The 8,883-nt window shown below is 38.0% G+C and overlaps 1 protein-coding gene across 3 annotated transcripts in view; it reads right to left on the reverse strand.

Annotated features, from left to right (window-relative positions):
- Nucleotides 1-8,883, reverse strand: part of POGZ (pogo transposable element derived with ZNF domain) — a 48,058-nt gene that overhangs the window by 38,884 nt on the left and 291 nt on the right. The window lies entirely within an intron of this gene.

Below are 8,883 nucleotides of genomic sequence, written 5' to 3' on the forward strand. Positions count from 1 at the left end.
TTGCCCCAGACCTAGAATCAGCCATTTCTCTAACGAGCCCTGATTCCTTTTGATGTGGAATGATAGTCCAAGATCGCAGTCTACATGCTAGTGACTTCTCTGCTCATTAAAAAAAAAAAAAATGATTTGGCTGCGTCAGGTCTTAATTGCAGCACGCAGGATCTTTCGTTGCGGCGCGTGGGCTTCTCTCTAGTTGCGGCATGAGGGCTCTAGAGTGTGTGGGACACGGGCTCTCTAGCTGTGATGCACGCAGGCTCTAGAGTGCACAGGCTTAGCTGCTCTGCAGCATGTGGGATCTCAGTTCCCGGACCAGGGATCGAACCCACGTCCCATGCATTGGAAGGAGGACTCTTAACCACTGGACCACCAGGGATGTCCCTCTGCTCATTTTAAACATAAAATTATCTCCATATCAACCCCCAACTATTAGTCAGCTACCTTCAATTTCGCTTCTATGTCATTTGGCAGAAAAATTCCAAATCTACAAATAAGACTTGTCTTAGAAACTTAAAACAAACTTCTATTTTCTCCTGAGATTCTTACTGGAGATGTTTCAATCTTTTAAACTTTATTAACTAATTCTCATTACTTCCACTCTTTTTCCAACCTTTCCCTATAAATTCTATATGCAGAATTTACATATAGTTAAAAAAAATTTTTTTAAGAACAATCAAAGATTAACAAAGAGGACACTGCATGTAGTTTAACCAAGCCCTTTAGCAAGTAACTTTTTTTGAGTCTGCCTTCATTACCTTAACATAATCATCTATGTTTTGTTGCATTTTTCAGTAGTTTGTTCATTTTTTATTACTGAGTAGTGCTCCATTTATGGATAAACTATCCATCCACATGTTGACAGATAGTTGTTTTCCATTTTTCAGGCTATTATGAATAAACCTGCTATGAACATTTGGGCACAAGTCTTTGTATGTGCATATGTTTTCATTATTTTGGATAAATAACTAGGAGAGGAATTTCTGGGCTATAGGTTAAGTGTATGTTTAACTTCCAAAGAAATGGCGAATTTTCCAAACACTAGCCTAAGTAGCTTCTGACTTACCCAATTTACAAGTCCTGCAGAGATGGTCTTGTAACTTACTATCTATCTATCTATTTATTGCCATGCCACAGGGCATGCGAGATCTTGGTTCCCTGACCAGGGATCGAATCCACGCCCCCTGCATTGGAAGCATGGAGTCTTAACCACTGGACTGCCAGGGAAGTCCCCGTAACATACTTTATAATGTGGGGTTGCTTAGCTCCTATGACTCTTAGTTTGGAGCCCTCAGCTGATACTCTGAAACAAAAGGAACATTCATATTTAACTAGCATATAAGATAACTCAATTTAACATTCTTCCCTTAACTACTAGACTGAAATATTTGAGAGGGCAGGAACCATGTCTTTCTTATTTATTAAACTGAAGTACACGTGATTTACAATGTTGTGTCAGTAAAGTGATTCAGTTATACATACATATAAAATATATATGGAGATAATATACATATGTATACTATATATATATTCTTTTTCAGATTCTTTTCCCTTACAGGTTATTACAAAATATTGAATACAGTCCCCAGTAACTATTTTTTTAAAGACTGACTTTTCTTGAATGCCAAGATATAAACAGATCACCTCAAAGATATCAAATTTATTAACTACTCCTAACAAAAACTTTACCCATTACACATAGCTAATATTCTTTTCCAAGCAAACTGGGAGGTGGGAGGGGGATGAGATAAAGCAAAAGACCTACACATTACAAATGAAGAGCTCATTTCTACCTTCAATAAAATTTCCAATAGAGCTAAAAAATGTCATCATATTCCAGCGTTCTCCAACATATACTAAGCACAGACCAAGCTGTGCAGCATATCTGCAGAAGGGAACTGTGTTCAACGTCTGTACATAGGTTATATAAAGGGAAACCTAGATCATTAAGGAATCCACATATGCCAGTGGCTTTTATCCAACTCAGTAATACTCAAACAGGGATAATCTGCCCCCGGAAGACATACGGCAATGTCTGGAGACATTTTTGGTAGTCATAACTAGGGGTGGGGTTGGGGAAGGGTGCTACTGGCACCTATCTAGTGGCAAGTGGCCAGGGGTGCTACTCAACATCCTACAATGCACGAGACAGACGGGGACATATCTGGCACAAAATGTTAATAGTGCCAAGACTGAGAAACCCTGATCAAACTGAATCCATGTTCTGAAGGGGGAAATTTTTAAAAAAATCATCCCATGTTCTATGCATAAAGAACCCTCATTTCTTTTTTTTAATTGAAATATAGTTGACTTACAATGTTATGTTAATTTTCTCATTTCTTTTTAAAATAATTTATCCTCTCTGCAACAGAAAAGATGAGAACAAGATCCCTATGAATTGTTCAAATGGTTACATCTTAACACAGTAAAAACATTTTTATAAAACTCATATACATCTAGTTTGTTTCACCCTATAGTGATCTACCTGTGAAACTTGTTCCTGCCTAGGTACGTAATTTCTCCTTACAAAACTTCAGTATTATGATGTTAGTTCTGTAAATTTATGGTTACTAAATAATCTTGGTGAAAATAATCTCCCAAAGTCCCAAAATCTCCATTTCTAAAATTTCTGGTTTTCACCCCTTTACTATTCCTCTGTGGGTTGCTTTTGCTAAATGTATCAGCTCTTATTGCCTCTTCAACTTTCCAATCATTTTCTCAGAGGGCAGTGAAACAAAATGACACGATGCAAACTTATTTCTGTGGTCCTTCTCAAAGTCCTATTGTTATGCTTAAACTTAAAATTACGGAAGTAGCTCTATGTCTCAAAGCCAAAAGTTATGACAGTAATAAGTTTAAATAGAAAAATGTTAGCCAATAATACAAACTCTTGTCATCAGCTGTTTGGTCTGTGGCTTATTCTTTTGTAAACAAACAAACAAAAGCTACTGACAATAATGTTTAACCTGAATCAAACCAAGCACTTAAATTTAACTTCCAGTTTTTAGGAAATACAGCAGTAGAGGAATAAGTTAAGTAGCACCTCAAGGAAATAATGAGATAAATCCAAAAAGTGGGACATTTTAAAAGGAAATAAGACAAGTGCAGAATATGGAATATTTTATAAAACTACTAATGCAGTTAAAAAATGTCAATCTCACACACAGATGTATATATACATGCATGCACACACAGAGTGAGAAGACTAAACCAGACTGAAAGAAACTAAAGTGATGTAACAAAATGCAACATGTAAACCTTTACTGGATTCTGGTTCATAAAGAAGCTATAAATGACATATTGGGGAGAACTGGAACATTTGAATATAGACTAGATACAAGATGATATTTGGAAATTATTTTTCATTTTCTTAGAAAGAATAGTGGTATAGAGTTATGTAGGAGAACGTATTTATTCTTAGCAAATGCATGAAATGTTCAGTGGAAGTATCATGACTGTGACTTTCAGGTGGTTCAGCAAATATATATTTTGGCGCTTTCTTACAGACATCAAATATGCCAACATTAAAAATGGTTGTGTCGGGACTTCCCTGGTGGCGCTGTGGTTAAGAATCCGCCTGCCAATCCAGGGGATGTGGGCTCGAGCCCTGATCCGGAAAGATCCCACATGCCGCGGAGCAGCTAAGCCTGTGTACAACAACTACTGAGCCTGTGCTCTAGAGCCTACGAGCCATAAGTACTGAAGCCCGTGCGCCTAGAGCCTGTGCTCCACAACAAGAGACGCCCACGCTCTGCAGTGAAGAGTAGCCCCTGCTCACCACAACTAGAGAAAGCCCGCACGCAGCAATGAAAACCCAACGCAGCCAAAAATAAATAAATGGATACATTTATGAAAAAAAAAATCGTTGTGTCTAGGTGGTGGGTTCATTGTAGATACTCCTTGTAGTATTCTTTCACCTTTTTTACATGCATGAAATTTTCTTAAAACAAAAAGTTGGGGGGATCAGAGGAACAAGGTCTGGGAATTTAACATAAAATATGGTGGCTATAGTTGATAACACTATAATTGATATTTGCTAAGAGTAGAATGTTCACATACACACAAGATAAATATGTGAGGTGATGGATGTGTTAATTAACTGAATGGGGGGGAATCCTTTCACAATATTTATGTATATGAAACCACCACGATGTACAGTTTAACATCCTACAATTTTATACGTCAATTACAGCTCAATAAAGCTGAAATTTAAAAAAGAAAAGAAAAAAAGTAACGGGGAATAACTACCTACTCATCTTGGTTGTGATATTTTGTTCTACTATATTCTGCCATTTTCTTTTTGCCATTTACTAAATCAAACTGGTAGCCTCATGGGTTGAATTTTCTGTTAACTTGTTTTCATTTCTAGGAGCAATTTTCACATAGATTATATATACACATTTCTAAAGATGCTGCACAATAATTAAATGTTAGAAAAAATAAATCGAAGTTGAGTTATACAGGTTACCAAGGAGGTACTGTAAGATAAGATGAACACTGCCGTCTTCCGTTAATCAACGCATCATGATTATCTGACATCTTGGTAACCTATCTGGTTTCTGTATTTTGTAGCAGTAATTACACTGGTAACATGATTTTCGTGCACTCAGTAGGTTTTACTCAACACTGCAATTCACAAGAACTATTAGTGATTCCCACAGTCTTTAAGTCTTTGGCATTCATCTTTCCATCCATAATATGGGTGTACCAGATACATAACTTTCTAGGGAGGACTGAATTGTATCTTAAATGCTGGGAAATATGGCAGTCTACCTTATACTCAGGTCCTATAAAATCAGCTAGTCAGTAAAAGCCTACATAACTGAAAAGCAAGATACAAAGAGACTCTATACAATCTTATTTAAAAGCAGCAGAAAGAATCCCTCAGTTACAACTGTCAGTCTACCTCTGAAGTATTTAATGGGCAGAAATGTCTACCTATCTTCACCTCAAATAAGATTAGGAAAACATGTTTTCTACCAAAACTCTCCAGACAGATTTGGCTCTTGAAGCAGTGAATTCCTTTGATTTGTCTGGTTCTTTTATAACTCTAAAGTAAACTCCAGGAATGAAGAATTCAGTAGCTAACATTTTCAGTTCACTGCTAGCGCATACCCACCCATACATAAATCAAGATAAAAAGAACATTTGGAACAGAAAAAATGTCTTAAACAACAAATTTAAGAATACCACTCTCTTGCTCCTGAGTTAGAAATAAACAATAATAATCCTCAAAAAAATCTGTATTCAAGTTACTTCAATTTTTGACTTTAAAAGGGATTAATTCCAGAAAAGCTACAGGGCTGAATACTTAGTATGGCTATAAAACTAATTATTGTTAAACTTGTAATAAGAAGCATTTATTTACCCAGTCTTCCGTATGGCCCATTTTGCCCCTCACAGTAACTGCTGTAGAACCTCACATATAATATTCACAATAGGTTCTTAAATAGTCTTAATAATCTGCCTAATATTCTCAAACATAAAATACTTTCCACTTATCTGGCAGCAAATCTCCTATCAAGAAGAACCCAAATATATTCATTATGGGTTCTTTATTAAAACAACAACTAAAGTGAGCAGTTAAGTTTCCTATTTTCAAAGGGTACAATATTCAGTTCTTCTCCCAAGAAAAGTTCTTCTTCACTGACAGTTGTATGTTGTCTAAATTCCATTTCTACTCAATTTCATTTAACTCTGCCAAATACTAGCAAAACATTAGTCCTTTCTTCTCTCCTCTGGAGTTACATGTAAAAATACATTTTTGTGGATATGGCTTATTATCACAAACCAGACTGCCAAAGAATCTATCAAAGTCTTACCATACTGATATTATGACAAAGACACCACCAGCTCTAGGGTTTGTAATTTACATCAGAAATCTCCACTTTCAACAAAAAGACATATATGGAGAATAAAGACTGAAACATTATCTGAAATACATTTTATTTTACTATGATCTAATAACAGGCATTATGCACTTTACATTCATTATCACAACTAATTCTCACTATATACCCTAAGTAATACATTTTACAGATAAGGTCAAAGCGAGGTTTAGAGAGTTCAAGTAACTTGCCCTAGGTTACAGCTGGTTTGAATCCTGGCTGGGATATTTACTAAGCTTTTTTTGCTCTGGAATTCTTCCCCAAGTCATTGCCTCTTCCATTATTAACTCCAACATTTCTGAATTCTCCGGAAGTTTCTATACAGAGACAGATTTGGATGATCTCAGGAGCAGAAGAATAGGACAGACCCAGTTTTTGGTCTCGGGACCCCTTTACATTCTTAAAATTATTAAGGATCCCAAAGAGCTTTTTTTTATGTGGACTTTACCTTTTGATATTTACATTAGAAATTAAAACGTAAAAAATGTAAATACTTACCAGTATATTCAAAAACAAACCCATTACATGTTAACTTAAATAACATTTTCAATTAAAAATTACTATTTTTCCCCCAAAGAGTGAAATAACGTTGTTTTACATTTTTGCAAATCTTTCATGTCTAGGTTAATAGAAGAGTTTGATTCTCATAACTGCTTCTGCATTCAGTCTGTGGTTCTATGTTGTTTTGGTTAAGTATATAACAAAGATCTGCTGTCACACAGATAGAAAAAGGGAAAAGTATTCTAGAAACCTTTTCAGATAGTTTGTATATTGATATAGTACTAAAACTAGACAAATGATAGTTTCTTAAAGGATAACTGCATCTTGGAATCTGAAGCCCTATCAATGAATGTTATGTTAAAATCCATTGATGTACCTTAAATTCTGAAATGATTTCTTACTCATGGTGACTTTCAATGGTCATTTGGAAAATACAGATTTACTGAATTATGCCTATCTTCCAACTATTGACACATTTCATCATACAATATAAAAAAAATCATAGTCATTAAAACTGACGTTATAAGAAAAGTCTTTCAAGTACCAGGAAGTTGTTAAGGTTGAGGTATCAACTTTTAAAAAATTCTAATTTTCACTCTCAAATTTTTATCACTGGGAACAAATACTATTATTTTCCTTGAAGTGACAAGCTCACACTTTTTTCAAGAAAACATCCACAAACACTCAAGTGTTAAAAACTGTAGTTTATGAGTCGTTCTTTCAAGTAAAAATGCTGTTCCAGGAAACAAGCAACTCACAACTAAATCTCTCAAGTGCCTTTCCTTATGACAAAGATCTACCTCAGCAGGCGGTGTTAAGTGCTTCAAGCACACTTCCCATTTGGTCATAGATTCTTATAAATTAAAAAGACATGTACTAAAGGGCTGAAATTTAATAAAACTAATTATTTTTACTGCTTCATCAAGGACATTCTCAAGTAAGTATAGAGTTTCCTGCAGTAGTTTTATCAAGTGTTGCTTTTGGATCGTAAGTGCAAATGTCAGTGAAAAAGATAAACAGTGTCTCAATATTATTTTGAAAACAGTTAATGACCTCGAAGCTCTCCTGAATGGGCCTGAGGGGATTCCCAGGGGTCAGCAGACCACATTTTGGGAACTGCTTTTCTAGATTATACCACTGGTTCAAGGTGGGGGTGGAAACTAACAAAATTCTGTTCATCCCAAGAGTCTTCATTCTGTTAGCTCCTTTAGTTTGAGATACATCAGCATAGCTGGTACGTTATAACCATAATATACGAAAGGGGAAGGAAATCAAGGACATAGATTGCCACTTAATTGTTCGAAGATTATAGTCTGAGCACCTTTATGCTGGATCAAAAACTCAATATGGTGGTTACCCTAATCAGTCTCAGCTGAAGGATTGCAGATTAGAAATGTAGAGATGATACTCCTCCCCCCATCCCATCCAAAAAAGCTTGGGGATGAGGCCCCCCCAACCCAAACCGCACTTTTAGCGATCTGCAAGGTACTTTTTATGCACCCCGAAGTTAAGAACGATTGTGCTAAGTAGTTCAAAGTCCAATTCCCAGTTCCAAAAGCAAGGGGTCTCAAAATTCAATGTCGTTCGCCAAGAAGCAGCCGCCCCAGCCCCGCCGTTTCCCTTCATCTAGATGGGAAAATTCCTTTGAAAGTGAAATTGTACTTCTGTGGGGTTTTGAGTTGCGGTGGGAGGTCTCTAAAAGAGTGTAGAGGGCTGGGCCACAGTCTGCAACAGAACGACGGCTGTTCCGATAGGACACCTGTATCTCAATTTCCATCTCGAAAAAGAGATCTGGGCTAAACGACTTACTCTTTCCAGCTCTACTTTTTTCTGAGCTGAAAATATCCAAGACAATGAGAGAAACGTCCAGTATTATTAACAATTTGAGAGAATCCCGCGTCTGACAGAAGAGGAAATCAGGAAAACTCGCAGAATGGAGAGATAGCAGGTGGATCAACATCACTCCTTTTCAGAAGGTGCTAAGAATCTAGAGAAAATAGTCCCTGGGATAAACATGGCGCCCACCGCGGCAGGATATAACCATACGAAAATAAAGCTTTTTCCGCCACATCCCATTTTATAAATCACGGCGCCACCCCAAAATTTTAGAGCCGGGGGAGGAGACTTTGTAAACCGCGGTGCACTAAGGCTTCGGGTGTACTATACGACCGAGCGGGGATTACATAACACAAGGGAGAGATTAGGAAATCACTCATTCTCTTTCTCGCGCTCAAAAAGACCGCCCCACTCGTTCCCCGGCGGGGGTGGCGCGGGGACGGCAAAGCACCATCCCCACCCCCGGGGGACGTCGGCCCACGGCCCCTCCCGCCCGCCTCCCCAGCGCGGCCTCGCCCTCCCCTCCCGCCGCGCCCCGCCGTCTCGCCGTCGCCCGCGCCCCCGCCTCTTCCCCAGCGGGCCGCAGCCCGCGCCCGCGCCCGCCCACTCCTCCGAGACGCCTCGCGCCGGGTGTGCGTGTGGACGTCGGGTGTGTGCGGGGCCG

The sequence above is a fragment of the Lipotes vexillifer genome, unplaced genomic scaffold (assembly GCF_000442215.2).
Source record: "Lipotes vexillifer unplaced genomic scaffold, Lipotes_vexillifer_v1.1 scaffold209, whole genome shotgun sequence".
Lineage (NCBI taxonomy): Eukaryota > Metazoa > Chordata > Mammalia > Artiodactyla > Lipotidae > Lipotes > Lipotes vexillifer.